This window comes from Equus przewalskii, chromosome 1, assembly GCF_037783145.1.
Source record: "Equus przewalskii isolate Varuska chromosome 1, EquPr2, whole genome shotgun sequence".
Lineage (NCBI taxonomy): Eukaryota > Metazoa > Chordata > Mammalia > Perissodactyla > Equidae > Equus > Equus przewalskii.
This window is the reverse complement of record NC_091831.1, coordinates 53011583-53037923: the sequence shown is the minus strand read 5'-3', so window position 1 is coordinate 53037923 and position 26341 is coordinate 53011583. Positions and strand designations below refer to the sequence as shown.

The 26341-nt window shown below is 38.7% G+C and overlaps 2 pseudogenes; both read left to right on the top strand.

Annotated features, from left to right (window-relative positions):
* Nucleotides 1–10409: 10409 nt before the first annotated feature.
* LOC139083475 (mitochondrial import inner membrane translocase subunit Tim9 pseudogene) lies at nucleotides 10410–10754 on the top strand (annotated as a pseudogene).
* A 508-nt stretch (nucleotides 10755–11262) lies between these two features.
* LOC103551079 (UDP-N-acetylglucosamine transferase subunit ALG13 pseudogene) lies at nucleotides 11263–13920 on the top strand (annotated as a pseudogene).
* Nucleotides 13921–26341: the final 12421 nt, after the last annotated feature.

Here is a 26341-nt window from a genome sequence, read left to right as displayed (position 1 = left end):
TGGACAGACTTGTCACTTACAGGTTTCATATACTTCCCTAGGAGGCTTACTCCTGAATCTCACAGGTACTGTTCTGCCACACACACCATCTGAGACATGTTCACAGGAGACCCAAGAATTGTCATAACTACCTCCAGGTCCAGTTCTGGCTTTATAAAAGAATTACAAGCCACCACTCTTACTAGACTCTCAACACCTTCATGGGCAAATACCAGTGAGCCCGATTTCCAGTAGGCTGCCCATTGAGGCATTCCATCTTTCTTTGTTCATTTGTTTCTAGTTAGAGTTATATTTCTTCCTTGTGTGACTGACCCAAGTAAGACACTAGCCTTCAACATAGTAGGATTTTAACCCACATGGCTAGAGAGCTTAATGACAATTGTGTGGTGGCCTGGAATTGACCACCCCAAGATATGTCTGTTTGGCATGAGGATTATTTGGGGCTGGTTACTTTTAATAAACTGCAGACAGGAAAGCAACTGAAAAGTAGAATTTTCTTGCCCTTTGTTAGGAGACATTTACATTGTAAAGGAAATCTCCGTCTGTAAAGGTGTCTCCCTCTCTGTACCAGGAAGAAGGGGGGATGACCTTATTTCTAGAAACTCTTAACAATGCCAAAGGCAAGGATATAAATCTGCATCTTTTTTTACTGTACTTGTCTGATAGCCTCCTGTAATTGACTCCCCCCACCACCAACATCCTCCTTTGTCTTTAGCTGAAGATGATATTTAAGGTGGTGGCTTCAGCCATTTTGGCGAGTTGCTCAGCTTGCCTGAGCCTCTCGCACGTGTACATGTTATAAAGCTTTGTTTAATTTTCTCCTGTTATTCTGCCTTATGTGAATTTGATTCGTTCTCCAGCCAGAAGAACCCACAGTGGGTAGAGGAAATGTCTTCCTCCCCTGCAATTGTATGTATTTAACAAAAACTACTCACATATAATAACAGAACACTAGTTCCTGGAGAAGATAATACTGGAAATGAGGTAGGGGGAGCTTTAGGTGTGAAATGATGAACACCTAATATCATGATGATGAGGATCCAATCTCATGATGATGAGGATGAAGAAGAAAGACATATTTGAGATGCATTTGAGGGGTGTAACTAATAGAATCTGGTGATTAGTGAGACGAAAATGAGGAAAGAGTCTAGAATGATTCCCAAAATTTTTATTTAAGAAACTAGATAGATAATGGAATCATTAGCCCAGAGAAGAGAAATACGAAGCAAACAGATTTGGAAAAGAAAATGAAGAGTTCAATTTTGGACATGTTTTATTCAAGTCACTGGTAAAACATGCAAGTGGAGATATCCAGTAGGTAGCAGGAATATGAATCAGGAATGTGAACTATGGCAGTAAAGCCAATCCAATAAAAATCCCCAAGTACACAAATGTAGTCCAACAGAGTTAGGTTTATTCAACTTGCTGCAACAAGGGAGAACATACACCATGAGAAATCTTGGGCAGCTAGGTCAGAGGACTAGGGAGGAACTTTTTGTAGGGTTAGGGCTCGCTCTTAATGACTTTTGAGGAAGGACTAGGAGAAATGGGGATCTGCTTTGGAATTGGAAGCTATCATGAAGTGACAACAGTAGTAATTGTGTATCAGTAGTCTTTGTTCAGAAGGCAGAAGAAACAGAGAGAGACTTGGGAGTCATTGGTAAAGAAGTGATAATCACTCAAAAGAAAAGGGACATTACAGCATTCTACAGTTGCAGTGAGATCTCAGGAGAAATAATGTTTTCTGTTGCTTTTGCAGTTAATTCTATATATATATGTGTCTATTATTACAGTCTGCTTATTAGGACTCATTTACTTACTCAGCCCTAGGCATGTGTTCACTTTTCTAGTCCTGGGCTGATTTTTACTCTGTCAATATATTTTGCTGTTATTATCGTGTAGTTGATAAACTGGAAATAGGCTAGATGTCCAATAATGATGCAAAGAGTGGGACCCTTTGGCCCCTTTACTCTCACTTAGCCACACCCCCAGCCTTTGATATGGCAACTGATGTTTTCTCAAGTGTATGTAAAGTGCTATGCAAACACAGCTTCAATCTGCCTATGCACTCACCCACTATCCTCCTTTTTCCAGGTCAAGAAGGCACTCCTACATAGAAATTCTGGGGCCAAAAAATAATAAGGATTAAAAACACTAGAATCTGAAAATAACCTAAAGAGATGACTGGAGAAGTAGAAGACAAAAGTCTGTGGTGTTGTGAATACAAAGGAAGAATGATTTAAGGAGGGAGTAGCCAACAGAACCAGATGCTGCTGAAGTGAAAACAAGATAATACCCACTGAATGGATCACTTAGGAAATCATTTGAATGATGGAGACCACAGCTAGATTTCCATGAAAGTAAGGAAGAGAAGACTGCTACTGTAGCCCACACTCTCAAGTGTGATGCTGTGATGAGAAGGAGAAAGAGCCATAGCTAGTTGTAAACATAAGGTCAGGGAAAATCTTTGTGCTCATGTCTTTAGATGAAGAAAAGTTGAACATTTGGATATGTTGAGGGGAATAATAACAGAGAAGGAGAAGGTGAAGACCTAGGGGAGAGAGAATAAGGAATGGTGCAAGTTCTACAGGAGATGGGAGGGAAGGAATCAGTGTACAGGTGAAAGGCACATGTCTGCTCAGACCAAAGAGAAGGAGGGAAGATGGGGTATGCACATGGGTAGAGGGGAGGACGGCAACTGGAAAGCACTTCACTGGTAAGCTCTATTTTCTCTGTGGAAGAGTAGGTCAGGTTATCTGCTGACACTGAAGAACTCAGGTTTGAAATCATTACTTAGGGAAATGAGATTATCAATGACATTTTACATATCTTAACATAGTAATAATAGTTACAGTACAGTTAATTTTATTTAATTGTCACAATTGTTTTTCAACATCAGGATCTCCCCCAAGATGCTTATAAATTTATTTTCCTTGCAGAAGCATGCTTGTCAAAAATAATTTTTAACTTATTTTATATTTTTATATGTGTACACACAAAAAGGAAAAGTTTTTCGAAATATACAAAACCCAGTTAACAGTGGTTACTCTGGAGGGTGGAATTAGAAGATATTCTTGCTTTTCATTTTGTACATTTTAGTTTTGTTTGAATTTCTTCTTTATAACAAGTATTCATTACTCTTTATGATCTGAAAGAAAAATAGAGAGTTCTAATCGGAAAGAAAAAGATTAACTTTCCAGTGTCTGATGCTTTATTCAAGGTTAAATGCCTTTACGATTTTATGACACAGAATGAGGGGTTTCTCCTTCCCATATCTCAAGATGGCCTAAGAGGTGAAGAATCTCTGTCCATTAGAAACTACATTAATCTGTGACAGAGACCCAATAAAGTAAAGAGGAAGGCATTCCCTGGTTGATATTGTGTCTCCACGATGTCGTCGGTGTCCTGGCCTCCTATCTTTTTCTGCACAAGCCTTAGCTCATGTCTTCTAACCTCAAGGTCTCACCACTTTTACAAAATGGCCACAACAGCTCCAGTGGCCACACTCTGTTTCAGATAGGAGGGGAGAGAGGCAAAAGGAGCTTGCAGATTAGTTAGACCTTTCCAAGGTACTTTCCATGAAGCGTCCACTCAGCAACTTCTACCCACATCCACTGGCCAGAATTAGTCACATGTCACCCCTAACTGCAAAGGAGTCTGGGTGATGTGGTTTTTCAGCTAATGCATTGCCACCTTGATCAAAGAGAAGGTTCTGTGTAGTAAGGATGAAAAAGAGCCTAGTAGTGAGTAGGCCACCAGCGGTATCCATAGTTATCTGAATCTTGAGATTAAAAGTCTTTGAGAAAACTTTCTGTAAATCATTTAGCTTTCCCTGTGACTGAATTGGTATTTCTCAGATTTCCTACAGATGCTCTAGGTTGTTCAGCCTTAGCGGCCCCATGATACTTTCAGGCTAGAAACATGCCCGAAGGTTGAAGTACCCCAGGGCCAGCTCCAGCAGTTTCTCTCACCTCGCCCGGCTGCCTCTGGCTCAGGTGTACGTTGGCTCGCTTCCTGGCTCTTCCCCAGGGCTGTGCAACAAACACTCCTGCTCCTGCTTTGCCACCTGGTTTTTCTTCTTTTTCTTTTCCCAACTCCCAGGTATGCCTTTTTAAAATTATTTCCATCGACAGCAACTGGAAATTCATATGAACACTGACTGCAGCTTATATAAAATGTAAACCAAAAGTCTTACAGTTTCAGGACAAATTATGGAAATTATTCCACGTATACAAATATTGCATGAGAGGAATATTACTGCAAATGCAGGACAGGGAGTCAAAGAGATGGAGACAAAATATAGAAAGGAATACAAAGCCAGAGAAAGAAAAAGAAACAGAGTCCGTCTCTCTCTTTAAGCATTCCTGAAAAACCCTTACCTGCCACATATAATTTAGATAGACTTTGAGGGAAAAAGTAGAAGCAAGATGCTCTCAAGGATATTTTTTCCTGTTAGAATGTTGATTTCTTAAGAAGAGCAACAATGCCACTTGTGTATTCTACCAAGGACCTTGAATTCGGGTGGAAATTTGATAAGTCTCAAGTTATGAACCTTCATGAAATAAATTGTATATGTTGAAACACTGACATGGGAGCTGGACAGCATACTCAGTAGCATAAATAAAGCCAATGATTTCCACTGGGCAAGCTACAGAAGAGAGGAGAGGAATTTACAGGAGAAAAAAAAAGAGAACTGAATAGAAAGCCAGAAATAGACCCACATAAATATAGTCAACTGATCTTTGACAAAGGAGTGAAGATAATACAATGGAGCAAAGATAGTCTTTTCAACAAATGGTCCTGGAACAACTGGACATCCACACACAAAAAAAATGAATCTAGACACAGACTTTACACTCTTCACAAAAACAAACTCAGAATGGATCGCAGACCTAAATGTAAAATGCAAATCTATAAAATTCCTAGAAGACAGCATAAGAGAAAGCTTCGATAACCTTGGGTATGGCAAAGACATTTTATATACAACACCAAGGGTAGGATCCATGAAAGAAATAATTAATAAGCTAGACTTCAGTAAAATTAAAAACTTCTGCTTTGTGAAAGACACTGTCAAGAAATGAGAAGCCACAAACTGGGAGAAAATATTTGCAAAAGATACATCTGATAAAGGACTATTATGCAAAATATATAAAAGACTCTTAAAACACAACAATAGGAAAACAACTCAATTTAAAAATGGGTCAAAGACCTTAACAGACACCTCACCAAAGAAGATACACAGATGCAAATAAGCATATGTAAAGATGTTCCCCATCATATTTCATCAGAGAAATGCAAACTAAAACAAGATCAGATACCACTACACACCTATTAGAATGGCCAAAATCCACAACACTGACAACACCAAATGCTGACAAGATGTGGAGCAACAGGAACTCTCAATCGTTACTCATGGGAATGCAGAACGGTACAGCCACTTTGGAAGACAGTTTGACGGTTTCTTACAAAACTAAACATATTCTTACCAAACAATCCAGCAGTCTCACTCCCAGGTATTTACCCAAAAGAGATGAAAACTTATGTCCACGCAAAAATCTGAACACAGACGTTTATGGGAGCTTTATTCATAATTGCTAAAACTTGGAAGCAAACAAGATGACTTCAGTAGGGTAATAGATAAATAAACTGTAATACATTGAGATAATAGAATATTATTCACCACTAAAAAGAAATGAGTTGTTAAGACGTGGAGGAAACTTAAATGCATATTACGAAGTGAAAGAAGTCAACCTGAAAAGCCTACATACTGTGTGATTCCAACTATATGACATTCTGGAAAAGGCAACACTATGGAGACAGTAAAAAGATCAGTGGTTGCCAAGGGGCAGGTAGGGTAGAGGGTGAACAGTTGGAGCACAGAGGATTTTTAGAGCAGTGAAAATAATCCAAATGATAGTATAACGATGTATACATGTCACAGTACATTGGTCCAATGCCAGAGAATGTGCAACACCATGAGTGAACCATAATGTAAACTATGGACTTTGGGCGATTATGATGTGTCAATGTAGAATCATCAGCTGTAACAAATGTTCCACTCTGGTGGGGGATGTTGATAATGGGGGAGGCTACTCACGTGTCGGGGTAAGGGGTATATGGGAAATCTCTGCACCTTCCCCTCAATTTTCCTGTGAAATTAAAACTGCTTTAAAAAAATTGTCTCAATGAAAAAAAAAGGAAAAAGGGGAACTGAACAGATACTGTAGCGTGGTCACAGTCACCATGTGCGCCCTTTGACATATGGAGAAATTGAGTCTCAAAAAGACTAAATAATTTACCCAAGTGCAACACAATCTCTTTGACCTTCAAACTCTTTCATATTGCTGACTACACTGGTCAAAAGCTTAAAATAAGGACTAACGTGGCTCTCCCCTGATTTAAGCATTCGCTCTGTCCCAGGAAAGTTTTGCACTAAGTGAAAATCTGAATTGCAAACCCCACCTTTGGCATTGTCTTACATTAGAAAATTGAAGCTGCATTTGGTACCAAAATATGATTTCTAGAAACATAGGTTTTTTTAAACAGTGAAATGTGAAATTGACCTTGAGACAAAAATTTTATTTCTCCTCTCCTATCCACAGATTTTTCAAATGACTTAGAGGAAGCCTAAAAAGTGTTATGGTGAACTAATATTACTTCAAATACAATTCCACTGAACATTAATTGAAATAGGATTAAGATTAATGTCTTAAAATATTCCAGAAAGAGAGAAGGGCAGGTAAGGACGTGATTCCTCACAGGCTTCTTGATAAGGCACTTCCTGGGATTCATGCAGGCAAGCGAACAGCCAGGCAAACTTCAAGGGCCAAGTCATCTCACCACTGGAGGTTCACTGACTTCATGGTCACTTCTCCCTAAGTGGCCCTGTCCAGTCTTCTATTTGCTCCCCTCGGACCCTAGGGCCTCTGGGATTTCTTCCCTCATCCTTCAATCAGCTCTCCATTAGGAGCATTTTCCCATCTTCAGTATTGATTCTCATTAGGAGACATTGCCAAGGGCAGCTGTGACCTTTGCATTGGGATCCCTCCTCTGCAGCTCTCACCCAATCCCTTTGCTTGGGTCTGAAGTGTCACAGGGTGGTGAGTTGTGGAACTGCTCTTAACATAGTAGTGGGATTTCGGCAGATTTTCTCACAACTTTTGATTTCACCGTCTTCCTGGTATCACAGTGGGCTCTGAGATGACTTACTGTATTAGATAGCAACTGAGCTGTAACAAAGATCCAATGAGGAGTCATTCATGTTAAAAAAAAAAAAAGTCCAGAATAAGAAAGCCAAGGGCTGCAAAATTAGCAGAAGGAAAGAAACAACCAAGATCAGAGCAGAAATAAATAAAATAGAGATCAGAAAAACAAAAGCAAAGATCAATGAAAGCAAGAGCTGTTTTTTTGAAAAGATAAGCAAAATTGACAAATCTTTAGATAGACTAAGGAAGAAAGAGAGAAGACTCAAATAAAATCAAAAAGAAAAAGGTGACGTTACAAGCGATATCACAGAAACACAAAGGATCATAAGAGATTACTATGAAGAATTGTATGTCAACAAATTGGATAACCTAGAAGAAATGGATGAATTCCTGGTAAAATACAACCTACTAAGACTGAATCACGAAGAAATGGAAAATATGAACATACCAATAACAAGGAAGGAGATTGAGTCAGTAATCAAAAATCTCCCAACAAAGAAAAGCCCAAGACCAGATGGTTTCCCTGGTGAATTCTACCAAACATTTAAAGAAAAATTAATACCAGTCCTTCTCAAACTCTTCCAAAAAACTGCAGAGTAAGGAACACTCCCAAACACATTTTGTGAGTCCAGCGTTACCCTGATACCAAAGGCAGATAAAGACATTATGAGAAAAGAGAGTAGAATGGTGGTTGCCAGGGCCTAGAGGATGGGGGAATGGGGAGAGGTTGGTCCAAGGGTACAAACTTCCAGTTATAAGATGAATAAGTTCTGGGAATCTAATGTACACCATGGTGACTACAGTTAACAATACTGTATTGCATACTTGAAAGTTGTTAAGAGAAGATCTTAAAAGTTCTAACCACAAAAAGGAAATGGTAATTATGTAAAGTGATGGAGGTGTTAACTAACACTACTGTGATAATCATTTCAGAATATACAAGTGTATCAAGTCAATATGTTGTACACCTTAAACCTACACAACATTATATGTCAATTATATCTCAATAAAGCTGTAAAACAAATTCAACAATTTTCCACATACACACAAAAAAGTGTAGGGCTGGTATGGCAGCTCCCTAATGGGTGATGGGTATTATAGACAATAATAAAAAAGTAATAATAACAAATAACAATTATTTAGCACATGTTGTGTGCCAGGGACTGTTACAAGCACTTTACTTAGTTAATCCTCTTACCACCCCTCTGAGGTAGGTATTATTATTATTATTATTATTATCCCAATTTTACATGTGTAGAAACTGAGGCATAGAAAGTTTTAAGAACTTAACAGCAAAAGAGGTGACGGAGTCAGGATTCAAACCCAGACCAAGCTCTTAACCTGCATACACTGTTTCTACAGTAAATTGTTCCCCTTAAGTTTAAGATACCTATAAAAGTCTCCTCTTCTCTTTCTACAATGTCACAGTCACTATTCTTTTTTATGTTCAAATAGTCCCTTGGTTTGCCAATAGGAGCCCCTTCAAGCTGACTTGAATCTTCTTTTGACACACACCCCCATTAGTCTGTGAGTATTTCCCTTACTTTCTCGTCCAACAAGATGTCTCAGTTCATCTCATATTTTCCCTTCCTGCAGACTGCTCCTAGATTCTTGAGGAAGCCCTGAAGAATCAGTATTTCTTATATTTCTACAAAAAATGTATAATAAAATGTCCCAAAAGCCACCAATACCAAGAAATATCTTTAACAAGGTATAGTAAAATAATTTGCCAGTTCATTTCTTAGGGTCCTGGTTGGATTTTTGTTATCAAGAATAGAAGTTTAAAGTAATAGGATTTGTATTCATTAAAGTTATAATCCCTAAGGAGTCAAAGAAATGATGGGTGAGTAAAGCCAGGACTTTGGGATTTGACCCTCACAGGGGAGAGCCAGGCTCAGTTCATAACTTCAGAGGCAATCAAGGCACAGAGCTATGCTTAATCTGACCAAGAGTCCTTCCCAGAAGACATAGAAACGCAGTTTAACTTATTAAGTTGCTAATTGTTCTACGCTGTCATCACTGTTAAATCAGGATATAGCAATCACATCAGCAATCCTAAATCATGAAAGGACTTCGCTCTAATCCTACTCTGTGCCCAACATATGGATGCTATAAAAACAAAGTAGGACATGTGAACCAGAAATCTCCCCTTTTGCCCCAAAGGAAATAAAATTTCCATAAATCCTGAGGAATTTCCCAGAAGATAAAATCTACCATGCTCCTCTAAAAAACTTCATACTTGACATGTTAGAACCCAGCTCTACTTTTGCATTTACTTAGAAAGTTACAACCATGTGAATAAACCAAATGACTCCAGAGCATACTCAGGAAGTAGAGGAACTTTGGTATCAGATCCGACATAGGTTTGAATCCCAGCTTTAAACCTTATGAACTCTTTGACCCTAGGTGAGTTATTAAATTTCTCTATGCTTCAGGCTCCTCATCTGTTAAGTGGCTTATTGTGGGAGTTGAACAAGATAATTCATTCAAATAAATAGGAGAAAGCCTGGAGACTCAGTGCTCAATAAAGGTTAGCTATTGCTATTATTGGTTTTCTTCTCTTATCTCTAATAACCACAATTATTGATGTCTCCTGTATTAGTCAGATTAGGCCAAGAGATTCTTTACTAACAAATTAATCCAAAATCTCACTGGCTTAAACACATAAAAGTTGTTTCTCACTCAAGCAAAGACCACTGCACATCCTAGCAACACTCCAGGGCAGCTGCCCCCATGTGGTGACTCAATAATTCAGGTTGCTTTAGTCTCTGCCATCTAGCAGCCTGGCGCCCACCTGACCCCAATCCTCTACCTTCAGACTCAACTGTCAGCACAGCCTCCCAGCTTCATACTGGAGTTGGATGGGAGAGCCTATGCTTAAGTAAGAAATGAGGCCTCACTGGAAACCTTCAAGCAAAGGTTGAACAACTGCTTTTCCAGAACAGAAAGGAAACTCATGCATCAGAAAAGGTGACTAATGCCCAGGGTTCACCTGTTCAGATCCCGGGTGCGGACATGGCACCGCTTGGCATGCCGTGCTGTGGCAGGCGTCCCACATTTAAAGTAGAGGAAGATGGGCACAGATGTTAGCTCAGGACCAGTCTTCCTCAGCAAAAAAAGGAGGATCGGCAGCAGTTAGCTCAGGGCTAATCTTCCTCAAAAAAAAAATTTAAGAAAAGGTGACTAATAGACATACCAAAGAATATGGCTGCACAAAGACCAGAATCTGACCAGATAAAACAGTCTAAGTAATTTCTTAGAATCTACAATAAACTTAGAGAAACCTGCTTTTTGGACTGTGTTCAAGACTTCACAACATCAAAAGTAAAACCTGAGGAGACCACCTGTTCAGAACATTCCTTACAGAAATATTTTTAAACGATGCAAAGAATATCCATGAGATTTCAGGAATATCACAGACAGGAGAATGAAGCCCTGGCAGCCAAATAAGGGCTCGTGGCCAATCAAAATAGAGAGGTCCTGATGGACGGACTTTCAATGAAGGCTTGCCAACATCTGTTGCATTGGAAACATGGGTTCATCTTATAGAATCCCCTGAAAGCAGTAGCTGCTGTGTGAAACTGTCTGTCATGACTGTTTGGCAAATGGAAACCGCTGGAGAAACAGAATAGCTATTTACCAGGAATAATCAAAATAGAAGGTCTTATTGTTCAATGCAAATAATAAGATGCAACATTTGTTGAAGGCTTAAGATTCAACAGCTTGGTCACTTGTTTAGAAAAATAAACCATTGTTTTTTCAATTGTGACTATTAATTTTAAAGCAAAATATGTGTTCAACTATGTATGAAAAAGAAAAATTTTTTTACTACTCACAGTGAAATAAATGGAAATATCACTGAGTAGTTGGTTATACTTATAGTACCATAATATTCTGACTAGACTGGATACGTTGAAATGTTTTTCAATAGGGATCATGTTCCAAGTATTCCTGTTCATTTATGTCTGCCTCAAATTGCTAGTTAATACATAAAATAGTTACTTGCTTAAAAAAAAAAAAACAAAAATTCAGGCTGCTTTAACGTATGGCTCTCAACATGTGGCGCTCCTCCATGATTGCTAAGGCAGGAGAAGAGAATGGGAAAAAAGTGTTGCCTTTTCCAATGCCATGTACCACTCCCATTCATATTTTCTTGGCCAGAACTATCACATGGCTCCACTTAGGTACAAGTGGCCTGGAAATTGTAGCCCTGTATTCCCAAGAAAGAAAGGAGAACTGGATATTAGTTTGCACTACTAACTTTTTTTTTAAAGATTTTATTTTTCCTTTTTCTCCCCAAAGCCCCCCAGTACATAGTTGTATATTTTTAGTTGTGGGTCCTTCTGGTTGTGGCATGTGGGACACCACCTCAGCATGGCCTGATGAGCGCTGCCATGTCTGCGCCCAGGATATGAACTGGTGAAACCCTGGGTCGCCAAAGCAGAGCACTCACACTTAACCACTCGGCCACAGGGCCAGCTTCTGCACTACTAACTTTCATTTTCTCTCCTCTAAGTACATATTGAAGTTACCAATACGAACAACCTAAAATAAATACGTGGGATATCTTGAGTCCTGACTTCATGCTTAACCAATATCTCGTGTAGGTTAGTTTCGTACAGTAAATAAAGACAAAATAAAAAATTTTTAATTGCCATGGTAATAAAATTGACAATTTTCAAGCACAATTCTCACTTTCTTTAAAAGAAATGCTTCACAGAATATATTGTTTTCATGAGAAAGGAGCTGATTATTCTTTTGTGGTAAAACTCACTGGCATTTCCATAAAACCCTAAGTCTTAATTATACCGTGATTAAAATCTTTATTTGCTTTTAGTTTGCAGATTAACTCTAATGTATTTCTACCCTCAGGGAGAACTATTTATCCTAATGCAATAAAATGTTTAAAGAAATAAATAATGAATGATAATTTTATAATCACAGAACTGAAATGAACTTCAAGAATATTATTTTATTATCAAACATTCACTGAGCCCTTTCTACATGTCAGCAGTACATCCATATCACCCTGTAATGGATGATAGATCAGGAAATACAAAAATGAATATGTCACCGTGTCCCTGCTCAAGAAGCTTACAATATGTAGGGATAACAAACATTAAAATATTCTTTGGGATCATAGAAGGAATAAATACTTCTGACTTGAGGAGGGTATATCAGAGAAAGTTAACTGGAAGAAGCCTTAAATCTGGGCTTTGAAAGATTTTTGGTGGTCAGAGAAATGGTGAAGGCTGAGGTCAGACATTCTAGGGTAATGAAGCATGAATAAAGAAAGGAAAGCAGATCCATTCTGAGAACCTCAAGAAGCCTGTCTATGCCCTCTAAACAGAGTCAATGCGTTGCCCTGAGGAGTGCAAGGGAAAGGCAAGCTTGCTTTTCTCAACAAAGAGAACTATGCTCTGGAATTACAAGTAAGAAGATATAGCCGCTACCCTCAAGAAATTTAAGATGTAAAAGTACATGATATGGAGAGGAGTGAAATCAGCAACATGGTGTAGTGAGTTGTTCCCTTTGTTTCTTCCCTCTAAAGTACAACTAAACAGACATTCATTGACCAACAGAGGATACCCACACAGCACAATTGGATGCCTGAGAAACCCATGCAGCTATACACCTGAAGGTGGATGGCCTGGATCCCCAGGAAGCATTGGAAATAGATGAGCACTCCCCCACTGCTCCCCAGCAGCAGGGAGCCAGATCACAGCCCCTCTCACAGCAGACAGCGCTGCTCTAAAAGCAGGCAGGATCAACCCAAACTGCAGGCAAATACAATCCTGGCCCACAGGAGAGCACGCTGTGCCACCACAGCCCCACCAGAGGGGATGCACCTTGGCAGGACTGTAAGAAGCAGCAGCAGCAGCCCTACACACATGCACACTTTCCCAGCCTGTAGGAGCACCTACCATGTCACTGCAGCCCCACCAGAGGGAACGTGCCTCAGCACAACTCTAAGAAGAGGCAGTGGCAGTCCTGCCCACACGCGAAGGCTTTCCTGGCCTGGGGGAGCACCCACCATACCCACATAACTTCCAGCAGATGGAGTGGGATCAGAAACACAGCTCCTGGTAGGGACCACCAGCTTTGATGACCTCACTGCATGTATATCAGTGCACAACACTCTGTAAGTGAGTATGGGTGGTGGGTGGGCAGGCAGTGGCTTGGCTCCCTGTGTTTTGCTTGCCACTCACCACTGCCAGCCTTACCACCAGCCTCAGTAACCCTGCCTGACTGCAGCACTCAGAAAGAAACTCCCTAAGCTTTACCTCAAATACTCAAGAGCTGACTTGTCCTACAAATAGGTGGAGCGAAGATGGTACCTGAACCACTCAGTACTGAGTCATTAACCCTAGATCTTTACAGGTACAAGGATTCATTGAAAGACCTTCAGAAAGCAGATCATGTTGTTAGTCACACAGATGCAGGAAGCCATTTGGAGACTCTGGAAAAAAGAAAGCCACTTGTTGTGGTTATAAATGAAAAGTTGATGAACAATCATCAGCTGGAATTGGCAAAGCAGCTACACAAAATGGGCATCTCTTCTACTGAACCTGCAGCACTCGCCGGGGCAGTTACTGTCAATGGACTTATCAACACTGAAATGTTTTCTTCTTGGCCAGCCAGAAAAATTTTTTTCATTTTTGGATAAAGTTGTTGGATTACAAAATTAAACATTAAAATGTCAACACTTGAAAAACACCCCTTAAATGCAACCTATGGAATGTGGTTAACTCAAATTAAATATATAATATAGATTTGCAGAATAATATGTTGATAAACTTCATACATCTATAGAATGTATAGAAAATTTTATGCTGTGAATATAAGCATTTGAGCCCAAATTCTAATTGCAATTTAGTAAATTCATTAGGTTTTTTCTTAACCTTCAAATTTAGTAAAAGAAGTGTGTAGTGAGCATTCATAGTTTTTATCCTAGAATCTCAAGTGGATTTGGAATCATGAAAAAATGAATTAAATTTGAAAATATTTACAAGAACCTCAAACATAGTTAGTTTGATGTTCCTTAGAATAAAAAAAAAATGAAACTACCAACTTGTAAAAAAAATTGAGAGCATCTTTAGCTTCATAACCCAAGGAACGAAATTTTAAAAAACAAAAAAGAACAAAAAATGATGAATTGTGTTCTGTGAAATAAAAAGTTAAATAATTACCTAAAAAGAGAAAAAGAAAGAGGGGTTGGCCCCGTGGCTGAGTGGTTAAGTTCACGCACTCTGCTTCGGTGGCCCAGGGTTCCACCAGTTCAGATCCTGGGCGCAGACATGGCACTGCTCATCAAGCCATGCTGAGGCAGCATCCTACATGCCACAACTAGAAGGACCCACAACTAAAAATATACAACTATGTGCTGGGGGGCTTTGGGTAGAAAAAGGAAAAATAAAATCTTTAAAAAAGAAAAAAGCAAAAAAGAAAGCAACACAGCTCCTGCTTCCCACCAGCAGTAGCAGATGGAATCTGCAAGCTGATACTGCCGCAAATGTGCCAGCAAAGGATTAGTTCATCAAACACCATGAAAAACTACAGTAACAATTCAGAGCAGAAGGAAAATGACAAGTCTCCAGAAAGCAACCCTGAAGGCACAGAAATTTACAATCTAAATGACAGCAAATTCAAAGTAGCTGTCATAAGGAAACTCAACGAGTTACAAGAAAACTCAGAAAGACAGTTCAATGAGCTCAGGAATAAAATTAATGAGCATAAGGAATACTTCACCAAAGAGATTGAAACTATAAAAAAAATTCTGAGTATGAACAACATAATTAATGAGATAAAAAATAATCTAGAATACTTAAAAGCTGACATTATGGAGGACAGAATTAGCGATTTTGAGGATAGAAATATAAACATGCTTTAAATGGAGGAGGAGAGAGAACTAAGATTTTTTTTAAATGAAGGAATTCTTCAAGAAATATCCAATTCAATTAGGAAAAGCAACATAAAGATTATAGGTATTCAAGAGGGAGAAGACAGGGAGAAAAGAGCAGAGAGCTTGTTCAAAGAAATAATAGGTGAGAACTTCTCAAATCTGGGAACAGAACTGGACTTACAAATACATTAAGTTAATAGAACTCCTAATTACATCATTGTAAACAGACCTTCTCCAAGGCACATTATAGTGAAACTGGCAAAAGTTGATAACAAAGAAAAAATATTAAAGGCAGCAAGGCAGAAGAAAATAATCTACAAAAGACCCTCTATCAGGCTTTCAGTGGATTTTTTGGCAGAAATCTTACAGGCTAGGAGAGAATGGAATGATATATTCAAAATTCTGAAAGATGAAAACTTTCAGGCAAGAATACTCTATCCAGTGCAACTATCCTTCAGATATGATGGAGAAATAAATGCTTTCCCAGATAAACAAAAGCTGAGGCAGTTCATCACCACTAGATCTCCCTTACAAGAAAAGATAAAGGAAGCCCTCATACCTGAAACAAAAAGGCAAAGGTCTGCAAAGTTTTGAGCAAGGAGACAAGTAGACAGACAAAATCAGAAAGCTGTAGCTCTCTATCAGAACAGGTTAGCAAACACTTAATTCTGATATAAAAGATAAAGGAAGGAAAGCATCATAAATAACTATAAACACTTCAATTTAGTCACAAACTCAGAGCACAGAAAAAAACAATTTGTGAAAACAATAACTCAGAAGGAGAAGAGGGAAGGGATGGAACCTGCTTAAGCTAAGGAGATAAAAGACTATCAGAAAATGGACTATCTCACCCATGAGATCTTTTATATAAACTTCACAGTAACCACTAAACAAAAAATTAGAGCAGAGCCACAATTCACAAATAAAAAGAAAATTGAGAAAACCACCACAGAAAACCACCAAACTGAAATGGCAGTCAGAAATACAAGGGAAGAGAAACAATGGGAATATGGAACAACTGGAAAACGAAATAAAATAGCAATATTAAGCCCTCATATATCAATAATAGCTCTAAATGTAAATGGATTGAATTCTCCAATCAAAAGACACAGAGTAGCTGGATGGATTAAAAAACAAGACCCAACAATATGCTGCCTCCAGGAAACACATCTTAGCTCTAAAAACAAACATAAACTCAGAGTGAAGGGACAGAAGATGATACTCCAAGCAAATGGCAAACAAAAGAAAGCAGGTGTTACCATACTTATATTAGACAAAGCAGACTTCAAGATACTAAAGACAATGAGAGACAAAGAAGGGCAGTATATAATGATAAAAGGAACTTTCTGTCAAGAGGACATAACACTTATGAATATATATGTACCTAACACAGGAGCACCAAAGTATATAAAGCAACTATTAACAGAACTAAAGGGAGAAATTGACAGCAACACAATAATAGTAGGGACCCTTAACACCCCACTTACGTCAATGGATAGATCATCCAGACAGAAAATCAACAAAGAAAGTGTAGGTTTAGGGGGGCCGGCCCTGTGGCCGAGTGGTTGAGTTCACGCACTCCACTTTGGTGGCCCAGGGTTTCACTGGTTCAGATCTTGAATGTGGACATGGCACTGCTCATCAGGCCATGCTGAGATGGCATCCCACATAGCACAACCAGAGGCACTCACAACAAGAATATACAACTATGTACTGGGGTGGGGGGAGCTTTGGGGAGAAGAAGAAGAAGAAAGAAAGAAAAAAAAAGATTGTCAACAGTTGTTAGCTCAGGTGCCAATCAATAAAAAAAATTGGTGGATTTAAATGAAATGCTTGATCAGATGAACTTAATAGATATAGATAATAGATATAGAGAGAGTATTCCATCCAAAAACAGCAGAATACACATTCTTCTCAAGTGCACATAGAACATTCTCAAAGATAGACAAGGCAAGCCTCAATAAATTTAAGAGGACTGAAATCATATCAAGCATCTTTTCTGACCACAGTGCTATGAAACTAGAAATAAACTACAAGAAAAAAGCTGGGAAAGTCACAAATATGTGGAGACTAAACAACATACTACTGAACAACAATTGGATCAATGAAGAAATTAAAGGAGAAATTTTAAAATACCTGAAGACAAACAAAAATGAAAATATAACATACCAACTTTTGTGGGATGCAGTAAAAGTGATTTTAAGAGAGAAATTCATAGCAATACAGGCCCACCTCAACAAACAACAAAAATCTCAAAAAGTACTCTTAAACTACACCAAACAGAACTAGAAAAAGAAGAACAAACAAAGCCCTAATTTAGCAGAAGGAGAGAAATAATAAAAATTAGAGGAGAAATAAATGAAACAGAGACCAAAAAGACAGTACAAAGGATCAATGAAGCTAAGAACTGGTTCTTTGAGAAGATAAAGAAAATTGACAAATCCTCAGCCAGACTCACTAAGAAAAAAAGTCTCAAATAAATAAAATTAGAAATAAAAGAGGAGAAATTACAACAAATACCACAGAAATGCAAAGGATTATAAGATAATACTATGAAAAACTATATGCCAACAAATTCGATAACCTAGAAAAAAATGGATAAATTCTCAGACTCATACAACCTCCCAAAACTGAATCAAGAAAAAATAGAGAATCTTGGGGCTGGCCCAGTAGCATAGTGGTTAAGTTCGCACATTCTGCTTCAGTTGCCTGTGGTTCTCTGGTTCAGATCCTTGGCACAGACCTCCACACCGCTCATCGAGCCATGCTGTTGTGGCATCCCACATACAAGGTAGAGGAAGATTGGCACAGATGTTAGCTCAGGTCCAATCTTCCTCACCAAAAAAAAAAAAGAAGAAGAAGAAGAAATAGAGAATCTGAATAGATCAATCACAAGTAAAGAGTTGGAAACAGTAATCAAAAACCTCCCAAAAAACAAAAGTCCAGGACCAGATGGCTTCTCAGGAGAATTCTACCAAACATTCAAAGAAGATTTAATACCTATCCTTCTCAAACTATTGCAAAATTTTAAGAAGACAGAATGCTTCCTTACTCATTTTATGAGGTCAACATTACCTTGATGCCAAAACCAGGAAAGAACTACACAAAGAAGGGAAATTCCAGGCCAATATCACTGATGAACATAGATGCAAAAAAATCCTCAACAAAACATTGGAAAACCATATACAATGATACACCAAAAGGATCACACACCATGATCAAGTGAGATTTATACCAGGGATGCAGGGATGGTTCAATATCTGCAAATCAATCAATGCAATACACCACATTAACAAAATGAGGAATAAAACTCACATGATCATCTCAATAGAGGCAGGGAAAGCATTTGACAAGATCCAACATCAATTTATGATAAAAATTCTCAATAAAATGGGTATAGAAGGAAAGTACCTCAATATAATAAAGACCATGTATGACAAACCCACAGCCAACATCATATTTAATGGTGAAAAACTAAAAACCATCCCTCGGAGAACAGGAACAAGACAAGGATGCCCACTCTTACTACTCCTATTCAACATAGTGCTGGAGGTTTTGGCAAGAGCAATTAGGCAAGAAAAAGAAATAACAAGGTACCCAAATTGGAAAGGAGGAAGTGAAACTCCTGCTGTTTGCAAATGACATGATTGTGTAACTAGAAAACCCTAAAGAATCCATCAGAAAACTATTAGAAATAATTAAAAACTACAGCAAAGTTGCAGGGTACAAAATCAACTTAGAAAAATCGGTTGCATTTCTATACACTAAATACTAACCAGCAGAAAGAGAAGTCAAGAATACAATCCCATTTACAATCACAACAAAAAGACTGAAATATCTAGGAATAAACTTAATCACAGAGGTGAAAGACTATACACTGAAAACTGTAAGACATTGTTGAAAGAAATTGAAGAAGACATAAAGAAAGGAAGAGATATTCTATGATCATGGATTGGAAAAGTAAACATAGTTAAAATGTCCATATTACCTAAAGCAATCTATAGATTCAATGGAATCCCAATTAGAATCCCAATGACACTATTTATGGAAATAGAACAAAGAATCCTAAAATGTATATGGAACAACAAAAGATCCCGAATAGCCAAAGCAATCCTGAGAAAAAAAAATAAAGTTGGAAGCATCACAATCCCTGACTTCAAAACATACTGCAAAGCTGTAGTAATCAAAACAGCATGGTACTGAAACAAAAATGGATACACAGATCAGTGGGACAGAATTGAAAGCCCAGAAATAAAATCACACATCTATGGACAGTTAATCTTTGACAAAGGAGCCAATAAGATACAATGGAGTAAGCAAAGTCTCTTCAATAAATGGTGCTGGGAAAACTGGACAGCCACGTGCAATAGAATGGAAGCAGACTGTGATCTTACACCATACACAAAAATTAACTCAAAATGAATTAAAGACTTGAATGTAAAACCTGAAACCATAAAACTCCTAGAAGAAAATATAGGCAGTACACTCTTTGACAATGGTCTTAGCAGGATCTTTTCAAATACCATGTCTACTCAGGCAAGGAAAACAAAACAAAAAATAAACAAATGGGACTACATCAGACTAAAAAGCTTCTGCAAGGGAAAGTAAATCATAAACAAAACAAAAAGACAATGCACCAACTGGGAGAAAATATTTGCAAATCATATATCCAACAAGAGATTAATTTCCAAAATATACAAAGAACTCATACAACTCAACAACACAAAACAAACAACCCAATCAAAAAGTAGGCAGAGGATTTGAACAGACATTTTTACAAAGAAGATATACAGATGGCCTACAGGCACATGAAAAGATGTTCGACATCACTAATTATTAGGGAAATGCAAATCAAAACTACATGAGATCACCTCACACCTGTCAGAATGGCTATAATTACCAAGACAAAAAATAACAAATGTGGAGAGGATGTGGAGAAAAGGGAGCCCTCATACACTACTGGTGGGAATGCAAACTGGTGCGGCCACTGTAGAAAATAGCATGGAGATTTCTCAAAAAATTAAAAATAAGGGCCAGCCCAGTGGCATAGCAGTTAAGTTCGCACGCTCTGCTTCAGTGGCCCAACGTTCACCAGTTTTGATCCCAGGCGCAGACCTACACGCTGTTTATCAAGCCATGCTGTGGCAAGCATCCTACATATAAAATAGAGGAAGATGGGGACAGATGTTAGCTCAGGGCTAATCTTCCTCAAAAAAATAAAAATAGAAATAGAAATACCAGGGCGCTGACCGCGTGGCCAAGGGGTTTAGTTTCGTGCTGTGCTTCGGCAGCCCATGGTTTTGGCTGTTTGGATCCTGGGCATGGACATGGCACCACTTATCAGGCCATGTTGAGGCAGTGTCCCACACGCTACAACTAGAAGGACCCACAGCTAAAATATACAGCTATATACCAGGGGGATCTGGGGAGAAAAAGCAATTAAAAAAATAAAGAAGATTATCAACAGTTGTTTGCTGAGGTGCCAATATTTTTAAAAAAAAATAAAAATACCATATGACCCAGCTATCCCACTACTGGGTATTTATCCAAAGAACATGAAATCAACAATACAAAGAGATTTATATATATATATATATACAATGAAATACTACTCAGCCATTAAAAAAAAAGGCAAAATCGTCCCATTTGCAACAACATATATGAACCTTGAAGGTATAACGTTAAGCAAAATAAGCCAGACAGAGAACAACAAATACTACATGATTTCACTCATATGTGGAAGATAAACAAACACATGGATACAGAGAACAGATTAGTGGTTACCAGAGGGGAAGGGGGGTGGGGGGTGGGTGAGAGAGGTAAAGGGGCATATATATATGGTGACATAAAAATTAGACTATTGATGGTGAGCACAAAGCAGTCTATACAGAAACTGGTAAGTAACAATGTGCACCTGAAATTGTACAATATTATAAACCATTATGACCTCAATAAAATAATTGGAAAAAAGTACATGATATAACCAAAGGAATAATGAAAACTACTTGGTGGATGTTGTGGCTGATGTCACAGCTGGGCCTCAGTCATGGAGGATGTTGAGTGCCAGAGTAAGGACTGCATTCTTTATTCTATAAGCAAGGAAAGACCATTACAAGTTCTTGAGAATGGCATGAAGTGATAGATTTCTGTTATATAAGGAAAAATAAGGTCGCAGAATAAATAATAGAAAGGAAAAGTTTATAAGTAGGTCGTTTTATTAGGCGGTTATTGTAACATGTCAAATGGTGAGTGATGAAGATCTGCAGTGGAGACAATGACAGTAGGAGTGGTTCGGGAAAGAAAACATGGATTTGATGTTAAAATCTTGGAAACTGATTGGTTATAAATGTAAGAATATGAGAGAAGAATCTAAGAACTCCAGTAGAGTTGATGGCATCTCTCAGCGAACACAGCAAGAGGAACTGTGTAAGAGAGAAGCTGATCGATCCACTAGGGACACGTGGAATTTTGAGTCCCAGATCTACCATATATTAATTGATCTTTAACAAGTTACTTAACCTGAGTGCCTCTGAGGGTTAAATAAACTAATGAAAGAGCTTAACACAATACCTAGCTCATAGCAGGAAGTCAATACTGTTAGCTATTTTTACGATTATTATTATCTTCATCCTCCATGTCGAGATGCCTAAAAGACTGTTGGAAATCAGTGCTCATGAGAAAGATGAGTTTGAGGAGTTTTACATTAACATAGCGATGAGGGCTGAGTGTAATAAAAGAGAACAAGGTGGCCAAAAGATGGGTATAGTTTGAGGAGAAGGCTGAGATCAGAGCTTTCATTTAAGGGATGAGTGGAGCAGTAGGCATCAATGAGGCTCTCCAGGAGACACAACGAATCATTCATCTCCTAGCTCATGATCACTACATGACTGTACCAGGTATGTCCAGGCACAGGGAGGCAACATCATTGGATTCAGATCTTCTCTACGCAGTTAAATGTCCCCAATGCCTAAGCCCAATGTTGTTTATCTTACATTACAGGTATTCAAGATTTAGGATTATTCTTCATGAATTGTAACATCACAAGAAACCTCTCAATCATCTCATCTAATCTTTTATTTTTCCAAGAAAAGAAACTGAGACCCCACATTACTTGCACAGGTCAAATTTCAGTTAATGACAAGTCTAGACTTAACTTGTCAAACATAAAGACACAGAGCCTATGGGGAGTATGCCATTAAACCTAGTGGTTTAGGAATATAGTAATGCCTTAAAGGGCTCTCTATTTCCATCTTGATCGAAGTTTGAGGTGAGACTGTTTCTTCTCAAGGAGCACTTGCATTACTCAAGTTTTCTCAGCCTCAGCACTATTACTAACATTTTGGCCTAGACAACTCTTTGTTGCCAGGGGCTGTCACCCTCTTATAGAATGTTTAGAGCATCCCTTCTACCCACTAGATGCCAGTGGCATTCCCCCCAACCCAGTTGTGACAACCAAAAAACATCTACAGACCTTACCACTTGTCCTCTGGGGGACAAAATAGCCCCAGGTTGAGAATCATTGCTCTAACTGATATACGTTAGTTTTCTCCATTAAGAAGTAATAAACTCACTCAAAGTCCCAGGTTTAAAATACATACACAGATTAATAAAATTGCAGCTTGTTTTCTTTTGGTTAATGATCTTGGAAAGAATTTATCTTATCTCTTTCAGGAAATGAGGAGTTAATGTTTGCGTATCTGAAATCATAATAGCCATTTTATTAAATATCCATTTCAATGACCCAAATAAGATCCCAGTAAAATACTCCAAATCAACATCCCAAAGAAACACATGATTACAGATGAAATACTGTTTTAGGAAATAGGCAATAAAGTAAAACTTCATCCATTTTCGCTCCACCCAATAAATGTTTATCTATCTAAAACCTAGCTTTTCTAATTCCTCTACACCTGTTTACCCCAATATATTTCACAAAATTCTAGTTGCAAGAGATATTAATAGGCAGTCTATGGGAAAAGGATTTTATACTCAAGCCAGTTTGGGAAATGCTGGGTTAGACAAAGTTAAACAGTTTCCTTTCCCACTCAACTCATCAGAGCCTTTTCCATGTTTATGAGCAGCATAAATCTGCATAAAACACATACTAGGTGAGTTGCTTCTCCATCTTATTTGGCTACCCAATGCTTTTGTTTGTTTGTTTGTTTACAGAGTTTCTCAAGGGGTTGGTGTTCTTCAGAACACACTAGGAAACACTGCACTAGCCCTCGCTGCCCACTAGCTTCTCTGGTTGCACTAACTGAGCTCTGGGAGTTACAAAAACCACTTGATGTAGAACCTGCTGGTGGCAGAATGTCGGCCCAGGCCTGCAGATCAGCTACTTAGGATTTGGAGCCATTGTACTGTATAGTTTCTTTCTCTCATGCAGGTACTAAATTTAATTTCTAATCCAGAAATTGTTTTTATACCTTAAAGTATTAGTTGGGCTTGTGTTCTTTTGTGGTAAACAATGGGAATTGATCCTTCCGTATTCAGCAAGAAAAAGGGGTTTATTGGAAATATTCTGGGGTAGCTCAGCATTCTGAAGGAAGACCTGAACACCACAGCCACCAGAACAAGAAGCAGGGTCACGCCAGGCACCTGAGGAATGGTGATTCAGGCATAGCTGCTTTGGCTCCAACCATGGGTGACCCAGTTCCAAACCACATTCTATCTGGTATCCTCTCTAATGATTCAAACTTCCAGAAGAAGATGTTGATTGGCTTAGCTTGAGTCAGGTGCCTACCACCTATGCCCCGCTTCATAATGGTCATGGGTGAGGTCCCATGACCTAGAGCCCCACCAGAATGACATAGAGTGGAGGAGGGGCAAATCTCCTAAAACATGGATGCTGCATAGAAAAATAAGAGATGTACTTTACATTCACTGAGCAGAAAAGATAGACATGTACTCCATTCCACTCTTTCTACCCCTTCTAGGCAGTTTTTCACATTTCTTGCACACAGCACTGAAGCATTCCGAATAGCCAGGCTTTCTTCTTCAATCACCTTCAACAGACACGGGAGCCTGTCTTTCAGGGAATTCAAAAAAGTTCTTTTGGACTGAGTCCTTCTACCACAAATGTGGCATTGTTGATTAATGACACCCAAGGAAGAATCATGTAGCCTAACTATCAACCAAGCTCATTCATTCTTAACAGCTGCCAAAAACACAAGGACAGAAAATTTAAGGCAATGTGAGAAAGAGGAAGAGAGAGAGTTTAAAGACAAATGTAACAAATCAATTCTTCCAGACCTTCAAATGACCCAAGTAAAGGAATTTAGTTAAGTATCTGCCCTTTCCCCATCCTCAGGTCTATTGGCATAAGTTTTTCTTAGCAATTCGAAAATTCTTTTGATAATCATCAATTTCTGTGAAAATAGAGGGAGTCTATTTTATGATGATATTTTTTATCTCAGACTAAGATTGTGTCCCTGCCTCTAGGGAAATTCCTTCTACTGAAAAAACTTTTCTTTTGGCCACAGTTTTTTCAGTATTTGTCATCAGTACACTTTATCTTGCTAAGCAGAAGTGCAACACGGAAGTTAGATTGTTGGACAATTTTTATTTTTGAGCCTGTTAAAAAAGTCTTTTCTTGGCTAAGTTCTCATTTGAGTTTAATTATTTGCTTCTTGTCTTTGTTGTAGCAAAAGTGTCAGTCAATTTTACCAGAAAGAAGAAAAGAGAAAAGCATGATTTCCAACCAAGATTTAAAACTACATTCATTTTTATGAAATACGAACTTTTAGTCACCTGTAGTCTGGGGTGAAAGTAAGTTTTACTTGATCTTTACTTATTTATACATTTCATTATGCAGAAAACAGCAATTCAGGTAAGAAATCAGATTGCTTAAGAAAGGACAAAATGATGGAGACAATGACATTCAACACATCTCATAATCACTTCTTCCAAAGGAAATATTTTATTTAATAGTCAAACTCTGCAGAAAACATCAAGTGGAATAGAACGATCACATATTGCATCAGAAAGACACACTCCTCCTGTGTTTACTCTCACAATATTACCACACTAACAACACTTCTGACACCAGATGTGTGGGTTTTCCACACATCAAACAATTCCACAACACCAGCTGGGTGTCCTACAATTCAATTCAGTTCTACAACTAATCGGAGTTAGCACAGACCCCACAAGCTAAAGGCTCTGTCCCACAAGGCTGTCTCCCACTTCAGCCGATCACAGTTAGGAGGCCCCAGGTTTCCCACAACTTCTGTCCAATTTGGTTTCAAGCAGAAGTTCCCATGATGCTCCTCCTCGGATTTGTTCATTTGCTAGAACAGATGACAGAACTCAGGGAAACACTTATGTTTACCAGGTTATTGTACAATAAAGGATGTCGTAAAGGATACAGATGAAGAGCCAGATGAAGAGGTGCATAGGCTGAGGACTGAAAGAGCCCTGAGCACAGGAGCTACTGTCCCCATGGAGTTGGGGTGCACCACCGTTCCAGTTCATGGATGTGTCCACCAAACTGGAAGCTCCCCAAACTCCATGCTATTAGGATTTTTATGGAGGCTTCATCACAGTAGGCACAATCAATTATTAACTCCGTTTCCAGCCCCTCTCTTCTCTCTTGTGAATGGGAGGTGAGGCTGAAAATTCCAAGCTTCTAATCATAGCTTGGTCCTTCTGGTGACAATCCCCATCCAGGAGCCTACCTAGAGTCACCTTATTAGAACAAAAGACACCCCTGCTATCACCCAGGAAATTCCTAGGGCTTAGGAGCTCGGTGTCAGTAACTGGGCTTAAAGACTTAATGTTAGAAAAAGAGATTCTCCCAGCATCCCTCTTTACAAGGGTTTTAGGAGCTCTGTGTCAGGAGCTTGGGGCAGAGACCAATATACATATTTCCTATTATTTCACACACATCCAATATAAACAATTATGAAGGATGCTGGCTGTGTTCTGTTATTTTGTTTTTCCCCTACTTCTTCCCCTGAAAAGAAGGGGCTGTGCACTTTTTAAAGAAGGGGGTTCTGTGGAGACAGCATTCACCTTCTCTGTGTCCAGTCCTGGGGGAGGAGAGAGTCACTACCTGCTAATCCACCCACCACCCACCACCACGGTTAGGAGAGAAGAGAACACAAAAGAAAAATAAAAACTCTACCCACCCCAAACATCCCTCAAAATGCCCCAGGCACACATGAATCTATTGAGTAGTATTTGATGACAAGACTTGTAGGAGGCATTTATCTTTGAAATAGATTTGAAGAGA